Source organism: Aptenodytes forsteri, unplaced genomic scaffold (genome assembly GCF_000699145.1).
Source record: "Aptenodytes forsteri isolate BGI_AS27 unplaced genomic scaffold, ASM69914v1 Scaffold217, whole genome shotgun sequence".
NCBI classification, from domain to species: domain Eukaryota; kingdom Metazoa; phylum Chordata; class Aves; order Sphenisciformes; family Spheniscidae; genus Aptenodytes; species Aptenodytes forsteri.
The window spans coordinates 8,318,254-8,329,202 of record NW_008796222.1 but is presented as its reverse complement, the minus strand read 5'-3'; positions in this window follow the sequence as shown (position 1 = coordinate 8,329,202).

Genomic DNA, 10,949 nt, shown 5'->3' with positions numbered 1-10,949 from the left:
GTCCCTGCTCCCCTGTCGTGCTGGCTTTGGCCCTGCCCGGGGCTGCTGCCGTTCCTGGCCTGCAGCTTGTCAAAAAACTGTTCCTTACCTTTCTCTTCTTCTGTTGGGTTTTTTTTTGTTGTTTTTTGGGGTTTTTTTTGTCGCACATCCAAAACATACGAATAACTAAAAAAAGCTTTTAAAATTCTTGTCTTCACCGTGTCTCTCTCTGCCTTGCGACTTAAACGAAGAGCTGGTTTCTGACCTACGTGCTGTTAGGGTACGCGAGTCTCGGCTCTGAGCTACGCAGTGCTGTGAGCTCAGGCCCCTGCGCTGCCAGGCAGCGGGACTGCAGTGGGTGCTGCAGGCCGTGAGGTTGGGAGGTTTGGGCCCCAGGTTGCTGCTGCTGCTGCTGCTGTCAGCGTTTGCGCAGCTACCTGCTTGTTTTGTCGTGTGGCTGTTGTTGTTGCCACTCAGCCAGGCTAACAGTGCTGACTCATGCCGTGGTGAATTAAAACTGGACAGCTGAAGCTGTTCAGAATTAAAAGGATTTGAATTAAGATTTTAAACAGGATGGCTGAAGTGGTTACCACCCACACCTGCCTGTTTACTACTTCTGAGAGATTTCAATTCTCATTGTCCGAATGGCTTGTGGAGCAACTTCCAGAGTTTTCAGTCTGACCTCTGGAAGTAAGCTGTTGGAGATTTTTAGCATTCCTTAATATTCTGTTGCAGAAACTGTAGGGATGTGCTACTCGCAGTACTTTTTGCCATGGGCAAAGTGGATTGGAGGTTTGAGTGCTAATTGCTTCTTTAGCCATGTGATGAGCACCGTGTGTGAGCCAGAATCCGATTCTTGGTGTAAATAACCTGAGATAATATCGCTGTGTTTATCACCCTTAAGCTCCCAATCAAATGTCTTTGTGCAGTTTCCCTTGTTTCATAGTATGTTGTTTTTTCACTTGAGGTAGTTTTGGATGGAGTTAGGTACCATGGCTTTAAGTGCAACAGTTAGCTCTAGTTCTAAGTTCAGATGTCACCTGTAGTGATAGTTTTTACACTGAAATCAGTGTAGCCTCTTGAACACGTACCAAATTAAAGCTAATTAAAGCATGCAGAATTATCGGTACCGGTAAATGGAAAAATTGAGATTACTTTTGCTTTCCAGAATGTTACTCATTTTCACCTATGCCTAAAGGAATTTTGATGGCTGCCTTAATGCATCTTTCTCAGCATTGCTGGAAAACACTGTTGGGTTTTTTTCAGCTAAATTACTGCTATATGGGAGAAGGGCAATGGAGAAGTATGACTCCCGAATCGGGTCCTGAATTACTGAACGTAGTTGTTCTTGGCTCACAACTCATGCTGCTCTTCAGATAGCTGAGATATGGCTTTTTGTGACTGGCATGCACGGATATCTAGCTTAATTTTCTCTGAGCTTTAAGGCTCAGCTGCTGAGAGAACCTGCTATTCACAGAGACAGTATTACGCTTTAGGGTTCTGTCAGCTGGCTACGGTTCTCTAGGCCTCTCAAGTTGATCCCGTTAGTTCGGGAACCACAGTCTTTCACATCTGGCTAGTGGTCGCTGGCAGTATCTGCCTGAATGGGCGGGTTTGCCCATGCTCTGCTGTGTTCAGAATTCAGTAAGGGACAGATCCGGCAGTCCTGATCACTCAAGGAGGCAAGATGGTTTTGATCAGCCATGAGAGGCAGCGGTTTGTGGATCAGCATGTGCCACGTGAAATGTCTCAGCTGAGTAATGGTGTCTCAAAGCTGTTGATTCAGTCACTTCTTGTGGGGGATGTAAATGGAAAATTTTCCCTGGATATAGTTATATGTTCTTACTAAAAAATAAAAAAGTATGCTATACTAGCACGAGTTGCAGCCCTTTGAGTTTTGAAATTCAAATTCTAGTCCTTTTTTTCCCAAAGGAAAAATGCTATAGGAATAATTTTGGAGTAATTATTTGAAAAGGGTTGATGCACTTAATGAAATCACAGATTCACGTAGGTTGGAAGGGACTTCTGGAGTTCATCTAGTCCAGCCCCCTGCTCAAAGCAGCTTCAACCAGAGCATGATGTCAGGGCTGTGTCCAGCTGAGTTTTGAATATCTCCAAGTATGGAGATTCTACAGCCTCTGCAGACAACATATTCTAGTGCTTGACCACCCTCATGGTTAAAAAAAAAAAAAAAAGGGGTGGGGTGGGGAAGAAACTCCTTATATTAAGTTGGAATTTTGCATGTTTCAGCTTGTATCTCTTGCATGTTGTCCATCTACTGTTCACCCCTCGGAAGAGTTTGGCTCTGTCTTACCTACACCTTCTCGTTAGATAGTTTTAAATAGCAGTAAGGTCCTGCCAAAGCTTTCTGAGGGCTGAACAAACCCAGTTTTGTCAGTGTCTCCCAATGCATCATGAGCTTTGTCCTCCTGATCTTGGTAGCTCAATGTCTATCTTGTACTGGGAAGCCCAAAACTGGACTTCAGCCTTGATCAGGTGACAGAGAATTTTAGAGGGAAATTTGCTGTTACAGCTGATTCAGTGTCACATTGGGCTGCTGACAAAAGTTCCTACTTCTTCTCCCTGAGGTACCCCTCATGCAAGGTCCTTTGCATAAAATCTAACAATCATGCAGTTGCCAGCTGTGACAGTCACTGATATGACAGAAGCATCACCCAGACATAAAACTGAATAGCTTTCTCCTGGTTCAGGTTACTCTTTTGATTTCCCTAAGGCCGTACGCTTGCAATTGTAAGCATGTGGGACCAGGAGTTATATCGGATACGGGGTAACATGAAACTGTATCCTAAGATTCCTTGTGGAGACCTTGAGCGGGCGAGGAGGGGATGACTTAAGTTGTCAGCAATGGGAGAAACAGTGGAGTTTACACTGATCATACTGCTAATTCCTGTAGAACCCCTCTGTGTTAAAGGAGGAAGAGATGAAATGGATGAGAAAGTGGAAAAAGTGGAAATGGTTTAGGGAGGGGTTTTTTGGTTGTGGGTTTTTTGTTTTTTGGGTTTTTTTTTTTTGAGTTAAGAATACAGTAGCATTATTTAAGTCAAACAGGAAAGGCTCTGGTAGTGTTACTGGAGTCAAACAAGAAAGACTCCTAGAGGTGAGGAGAACTGAATTCACAGTGTCAATTGAAGCAACAGAGAGCAAAATTCTGTGTTTTCTATTAACGTTTACATTTAGGGTAGTTGCTGAGACCTACCTTTTAAACTGATGCTTTGGGTCAGTAAATACCATGGAGATGTGTATTGTATCTCCTGTTTGTCCTGGGAAGTTGAGGGCTTGTTTAGAAGCAGTCAGAAAAATGAACCAAAACAGGTGTATTCAGATCAATGCCAATTATCTTTCATTTTATGCATACATTTACTGCTGAAATGCATGCCAGAGGGCAGCAAAGATATTTCAGCAGTATGACTAATATGAAACAAAAAATATTTTCTTCTCTTCAGGAGAAGATCGAACTTTTGTTTATCCCCCAAATGAAGCCCACCTGAAAGCTGTAGGTTAGTTCATTGGAAATTGTCATTCCCCTGAGGCAGTGTGACGTTGAACGAGTCAATTTGTGCCACCTCTATAAAGGCATATCACTTGCCTATCTTTCAGGATATTATGAGGCTTAATTAATATTGTTTTATTCTAATCAGATTCTTCTAGAGTCTCCATCTCCACAGTATCCAAATGACTTGCACAAGCTGATTAAGCAGTGTGACTAGCATAATTACCTGTAGATTTTTCTGCCCTTTTCCCCAAGGAAAACTATGTGGGTTTGTTTTTTTTTTTTAATTTCATTTCTTCTAAAAATAATTTGAACATTTTTATATTAACAAAAACAAGGTTTGCTTATTTAATGCTGAAGTTAGTCTGTGGTCAAATTGGAGAAACTTTAATGTAGAAGATGATTTCACAGAAAAAGCTACAGAATTTTTACTGAATTATGAAGTGCACTGATTTATATAGATGGTTATCTGATGCATTTAAAAATGTTGAAAGTAGTGAACAATCTACTGGGCAACCATTTGCTATCATAATTTTCTAGCTAGAAGTGGCTGTGAAATTCAGTCTCTCTGGAATGGTTTCATTAGCAGAAGACAACCCTTCTTGGCTGAACTGTCCTATTCCCTCTGTAATGGCGTTCCAGGAATGGCGATGGCGTAATGGAGCAGAGGATGGAGTTGGGATGAGAGAAGGAGTTTTGTGAAACTCAGGAAAGCACTGTTTCTGTCTTAAATGTCTTGATATAGTGCCAGATAAATGGGCAATAAACCAGAGAAACTTAATCAACTTGTGTATGTGGGATCTGAGACCATTTATGAGTACGGTAGGTAGTTGGTGGAATAGCAGTGATGAGAACACCACAAGTTTTGAAGGGTATATGCTATTCAGGCAGAACAAAAATAAAGTTCAAAAGTGGTAGCACCACATTGCGTGTGAAAGATGTGCCTTCAAATGTCTGCCTAAGTTGTTTTGGTGACTTATGTTTTATTTCTTTTGTGCTGTGTTGTCCTGGGTGTCATCATGTCATCACTAGACCAACAGGAGAGAGATACTCTTATAGAATTGGTTTTGTTGTGAATCCACTTTTCTGGATGGAATGGTGATAAGGAATTTGTGGATAAATGATCACAAATTGACGTATTTAAATGTAATGGAAGGATGATGAAAAATAGGTATTTTCTGTCACTATTTTTTATTTTCAAAATGAAGTTTGTTATGGCCCTAAAACTAAATGAGTATTTTTCCTTGTTTAAAGTAAGAATGTACTTTATGAGTACGAATGTACTGAACGAGGGGTGAAGATAAAATGAGTAACAAGACTGAGGTTATGAAAAAGGGAACAGTCAGTGTTGGGGTAGAAATAAAATTCAATATATTCAACATGCTGTAGTTGAAGGGTAATATTATCTCCATCCTGGAAATTTGAAGATGTAGGCGTACTAAATAGCGGAATGGCTGTAAATATTTTCAAGTCAAGGGTGGTGCTGTGACTGGAACATGACAAATAGTATATTTAGTCCATTCTGAAGTCCTGTACATAGTTTTATGTAGGAAAGTAATTGAAAATTGAGGTGAATGACATAAAATGCAGTCTACACTTACAAAGATGCTATGAGATTAACCTGGTTGTTTTGCACATCTGCATCTAAAAATTAGATAGCCTTATGTATTTAAACCAAATTCTCTGTGGAGGTGCAGTGCCACAAGGAAAATCTCTGGCTTCGCTGATGGAAGAAGGCTAGAGGTTAGTAGAGAAGGGAGGTTAGTAGAGAAGTAGTGTGAAGTGAATAAGGAGTCGTCTCATAGGGTTGATATTTTTCAAGTAATGGTTTTAGGATTGATATACTATAGCATTTTCAGTAATGTTATTAGCCCAAAATGTGGGTCAGCTCTGATTAGAGTTTTGAAATATTGCAAATAATTAGGATAATCAGAGGACAAGGTAGCAAGAAATGATGATGACCCTCGGGAGCAGATAAATAATTTTAAATAGAATGGTATACTATGAAACTTCATGCACCTCAGGATAGATTACACACCAATAACAGTTTGTTGAGAGTTTATCGATTCAGAAGCAGTAGAGGAGAGGAGGAGGAGGAGGATCTGGGTGTTTTATCTGAAGAAGGGGTGGCAAGTTGAGCCGCTGATGAAGTACAACTCTGAAAAAGGCAGATGTGGACTTTTGTGGTATGGTCATTAATGAGAAATACTAATGTATCTCTATAATGAGACCTTGTATTGGTATATTGTGTATACTTTCTGTCCATATTCATTTAAGAAACAAGAATTCAACCAGGAACAGGTCCAGTGAAGGTCCAGTGACGTAACATAGATGCTAGAGATGTCTTGGGAGGAGCAAAGGGACAGCAAGATTTCTTTAGTCTGTTGAAGTGAGTGCTGAAAAGGGATCCAGTTACTTATGTTTCTAAAAGCATTCCAGCAGAATAGATCCTAAAGAGGGGAGAAGTATTTGGCTAGAGGAAAATGTATAGACTGATGATTAATAGATTTAGTTGAGAATTAGAAGGGAGAATCTTGAGGAACCCCTCAGTGGAGCAGCAAGAGCAAAGTCCTGTTTGGGACAAAAAAAGCTTTGGTTGCTCTGGGACAAAAGGGAATTACTGAATGCTGTGGCTGTAGGATGCAGAGTGGCAGCCATTCCTACATGCCCTGAGAGTGGTGCTTGGCAGGGTGTGTTCTTGAAAGGGCTTCTTTTGAAGAATTTCAACAGATTATGGGAAGCAGACACCATGCCAACTGAATTTTTGCTGTTTTCAGGTACCTCTTTTCACCCCTGATCATCTCTTCCTTTCTTCATGTCATTCTCTCAGTTTCTGAGAGGTGAAAGGTAGATACTCCCTGAATTGCTGTAGGATCTATAGAAAGAAAGAACATAGCAGAGTTTTTGCCATACCTTACATCTAGGTGTAATTCTTTTTCTCCCCTTCTTTGATGTAATAGAGAAAAAAGGCTGAACCTATACCTTTTTTAACCCTATTTAATATCTTGTTTATGCCTTGAAGATTTCTGATCTACAATCAAGTTCAGTACATATTAAAACTACCACAACAATATGAGGAAGAGGCTTTTTCTTGCATAACTTTATGCCTGTTATGAAGGAGGGTGGAGGTCTGATGGCAGGTGACAGTTACCATTGCGCTGCCCAGTTAACCATAAATTAGAGAGATAATAGTATGCTGATCCAAAGTCAGTGTTCACATGAAGGTTTCTCATCTGGCAACCCAGTGTGTTTCTTTAGTCTGACAGAAAGTGTGATTAGCACGTAAATACCTTCCTGTATTGGGTGCAGGTGTCCCATGTGCTGGGGGCTGCAGGGTGGCTTCTGTGAGGAGAGGCCGGGGCTGCCCCGTGCTGGACACAGGTGGTCCCAGCCGGCTCTAACCGACCCACCACAGGGCACAGCTGAGCCCCTCAGCCAAGATGTTGGAGCCTCTGTGATAACGTATTTGAGAGAGAGTAAAAAAAATGCTATACGGCAGCTGTGAGAGAAAGGAATGAGGAAAAATGTGAGAGAAATGGCCCTGAAGACATCAAGGTCTATGAAGAAGGAGGTGCTCTAGGTGCAAGAGCAGAGACCCCCTGCAGCCTCTGGGGAGGACCACGCTGGAGCAGGGAGTTATTTCCTGAAGGAGCTGCAGCTTGTGGAGAGGACCCATGCTGGAGCAGGGAAAAGCGTGAGGTGGAAGAAGCAGCAGAGAGGAACTGTTACGAGCTGACTGCAACCCCCCATTTACCACCCCCCTGTGCTTGCTCAGGGCAGGGGGAAGGCAGAGGAGTCGGGAGTGAAGCTGTGCCTGGGAAGAAGGAAGGGTGGGGGGAAAGGTGGTGTTCTAATTTGTCTTTGTTTCTCGCGATCAGAACCTATTTTAATTGACAATAAATTACATTCATTTTCCCCAAGTCTGTTTTGCTTGTGATGGTAAATGGTAGGTGATCTCCCTGTCCTTACCTCGACACATCACTTTTTTTCATCTTATTTTCTCCCCCTGTCCTGTCAAGGAGGGGGAGTGAGAAAGTGGTTGGGGGGGATTTGGCAGCTGGCCAAGGTCAACCTGCCACGCTTGCTTAGGGTTTGTGTTTTTAGACATATCCACAGGCTCAATAGGTATCTTTTGCAAGCATTTTGTATAAGCTCTTAAGTGTTTTCTTTATGCTATTTGCAGGTTTAAAAGTTGGCTGTATAAGCGCACTGCTGTATTTTTCAAGTAATTTTTAGTGTATTTTCACTTCTTTCTTTTTTTTCTGCTGATTAAGCCGTGTGTTGCTTTTTAACTGATGAGTGAAATAAGTTCTTTACAGTGCTAACATTTCTTAATGATAATTAGTCTATACAAAGAAGCAAACCATGGTTTTAGACCAGGAGTTCTAACAAGTAATTTTAAAGAAAAAAAAAATTGTGGGCAGAATGTTTGATTTCAGAACTATTATCCTGGCATTATAAACAACAATTTGCAGTAAGAAGTTTGGGTTTTTTGTTTAGACTTCTTTTAGAAGAAGCTATTTTTATTGGTTTGGCTGAATCAAAAGATTGATAAAAGAGGGTGTAAAGCCTTTCAATTACATTGCTTTGGTTAAAACTCAGTCCCAGGTGGAAGTGACTAATGATTGTTCCTATCTTGTGGTTGCTTAGTGATAATTGTGCAGTAAATTAAGCTTTAGTCCAGATCTCATAGGCAAGTACCTGCATGGTGCACTGTCGTGGTTGGTAAAGTGCACTTGTTAACAAGTTTCAGTGAGGCCAAGGGCAGACTAAACCTGGAAACAGCATGTTTCATCTCAGGTGATGGTTAAAGGACTTTGGCAGAGTAGTATGAGGAAGCCTGCATGGTTTCTCCTTGTGCAGTGTTCTGTTGAGAAAGTACTTTGTTGGTCAAGGTTGTCCATTTATCTAAATGCAGTGGCAGTGCTGTGGAGTGGAATTGTTTGAGACATTTGGAAAATGCTTTGATTTATTCAGTTCAAGTTAGTAATAAATGGAATAAGAGAATAAGGGTAGAAACTCCCAGAAAGGTTTCTGTAGCTTACCTGTGGATTCTTATTTCTTTTACTGTAATGATTTCTGTTAATCAAAATAGTTGTAAACAGTACAGCACATTTTAGCTTTGATTAATTTTACAATTATATTGCAACCTCAGAAATCAATTTATTTGATGATACATGCTCAGTGTTGTGTTGATTTGGTATTTTTCTTTATTCTTTCCTACTATTCATGTGATGGCCAATTTAATTGTGGTACATGTCTCTGATAAGGTTTTATTTGTGCTCCATATCATCCAGTAAGACGGATTTATTTATTCATTAGATGCATAAATTACGTAGCAGAAGCAGCTAATGCTGAAATGCCTTTTTTAGTTTCATTTTTGCATTGTTAGTCTTCATATCATCTTTGTTTTCATTTCAGACCCTGAAGGTTGAATATGAGCTGGCATATCATGCCGTTTTTCGAGTAATTCTGGCATTGTTGATTGTTAGCTAGTCCTGAAAACTTCCCAAGTAGAAGTCTAATTTTGGGTTCATAGTTTTGAGGCCTCGTCCAAATTAAAAAGTTTTTGCAGATCTTCCCTTCTTTATTACTTCCACAAGAATATCCTCTAACATGCAGTGGGCAAGATTCCCATTTGCTAAATCGAGATTTCCCATTCCCTGGCTTTCTAAGAAGGTGGCTTCTTTAAGTCTGTTGATGGTGGGTTTTGATGCTGTTCTCAGCTGACCTTCCTCAAGACATTACACAGCCTAGCTTTCTAACTTGAAACAAACCCCCTAAATTAGTCCTTAAAGGACTTCAAAGAGAGCTTGTTAAGTGCCACTCATTATGGTGGTTGCTACATAGTCTGCAGATACAATCACTTCTCATCTAATCTAACTCTGCTGCTGTTCTAAGCAGCAGCAGCAGCACTTAAAGCTGGCACTGTAGCTGTGCATCGCTCACTATAGCAGCTGCCAAGCTGATGTGAGTGATGCATTCCTCATAGCGCTTCCTTATGTTTTATTGTCTATTAAAAAGGAAGTGGACAAGTATCCAACTGAACTTCCTTAGTAATAGCATTTGCAACTCTATATCCATCTCTCTCTCTCTCTTCCTGTGTGTCATGTGCCATCTTCCAATTTTAAATGTGGTCTTTGGTCCAAACTGCCATTTGGACAAGCATCTTAAAGTTGTACTGTTCTATTTTTATTCAGGATGATTTGTCGGTAACCACAGGTGTCACTTTGGGAAGAAATTATGTTCATTTAATGAGCTGGACGTGGGGGGAGATCACTGAGCTGTATTGCAGTATTATGGACTACTTAAAATTGTTTAGCTTTAATTAATTAACAATTTTCTACAAATAGTGAAGCAGCACTCTTAAAATGCAAACTAACTTATCATCTGTGTATTACAAATGAATATGATATTTCCCTCTGCCCATTCACTTTCTACGGCATGAAGAAAAAGGTGGTATGATGGCATGGTCTAAGCAAGTGACCGTCTTGGTGGTTTGGTGTTTCTTGCTGGTGGGCGATACCAGCAGAAGAGCTCCATCCTCCACCTTTGTGCCATTCAGTGCCACGCAGTGGGGGCTCCAGCCCACTCCCTGTCGTTATGATTTCCCTCCTGGGAAGCACAGATCTTGGCATTAAGGGATCTCCTGTGGAGGGTACTCTGAGTGGGGCAGGCTGGGGAGCCTGGGCTGTGCACAGCAGCACAATGCTGCTAAAAAACCAGTAGGAAACCACAGGACACTGTGCCAAAGTGCTGCCTCAGAGGCTTCAGTAGGGAGTGCTGGGATGGCATGTGACTTTGAAGGACCTTCTTTACTATCATTTAGGAGTAAACAGCAAAACTTGCTGCTCAGTAAGCACTGTAATGTCAGTGTACAAGGTGGAGCCAGGAGTTGGTGGTGTTTCCTTTTATAGCTCTTAAAGTTCAGTATTTTATTTTCTTTTTTAGACCTTACTGACTATCTAGATGTTTTTGTGATTTCAAGGAAGCTGAAGAGGGCTTTAAGTTCTTTCACCTTAAATATTTTGACATTAAAGATGTTTCTTAACCTCTAATTGGTATAAATTATGAAATTCTGAGGTTTGTGTGAATGTTGTTATTGATTTCCTCTCCCACATCTTAAATCCATGTGACTTTTAAAGTTAAGAGCTGGCTGCATAGATCCACATGAATTTGCCATGCTTTCCTACTAGGCTGAGCATTATTAATGAGTTACACCTTGCTGTGTGGTAGCACCACACAGATTAAATGAATTAGTAAAATGAGAGCTGCTTATAGCAAGTCAGTCCTGCAACCTGTGCTTACTGTTAATTCCTCTAACTGTAAAAATTAATTTATAGTTTGATCCTCTTAAATGAGAAATGGAGACATTATATGTTTATCTGTGGTCTTTCTTTCATATTTTAAATGAGAAATAAAGCTAGTCTTTTTAAAAAAAGCAGTATTTTTAACCAGC